Genomic DNA, 681 nt, shown 5'->3' on the forward strand with positions numbered 1-681 from the left:
TATCAGCTCTCTTAGCAAGTAATTTATAATCTCTGAGCCTGAATGAACTAGGGAAACTCATTATTTAAAGGATCCTTGAATAAATCTTTGTGTAATGAGCCTAGACCCAACTGCACACTCAGTGCCTTCACTAATGTATGTTTTGTAAACGTTTTGTTTCATAGAAGTGCGTTTAGTGTGACCACACTTCCCTGTTGCATAACCAAGACCTAACATTAACTATCTCCTGCGCCAACATGGGCACATTACTCTCCAGTATAGAAAGCACATCACCTGCATACTGTCCTTTGACCCTCACACACTCTTGTGATGTAGACAGGGCACTGCTAATCATTGAACAGATGAACCCGCTTAACAGATGTGGTAAAGCAAGTCTCCGAGATGCTGAGTGACTTTCCTACCATCTCATGTTTAAGTACTGGAACTAGGACAGGATTCCATAGCTTTCTGATTTGGTCCTTGGTTCTTTCTGCCAAGAGCTAGTGTTCCTTAAAAATGAAGAAAAAGAAAAGGAAAAAAAGGTTGCTTTGGATAACACTCGGTTCAACAGAGGGTAGCAGGTTATAGGGTCTTTAAAATGCTAGTGTATTTGAGGCTCTGCCAGAGGGGGCTGGGATTTGCAGCCTTCACCCAACTTTTGTGGCCGCTTGATAACCTCTCCTGGATCATGAGCCATTGGTG

The sequence above is a fragment of the Tursiops truncatus genome, chromosome 20, assembly GCF_011762595.2.
Source record: "Tursiops truncatus isolate mTurTru1 chromosome 20, mTurTru1.mat.Y, whole genome shotgun sequence".
NCBI classification, from domain to species: Eukaryota; Metazoa; Chordata; class Mammalia; order Artiodactyla; family Delphinidae; genus Tursiops; species Tursiops truncatus.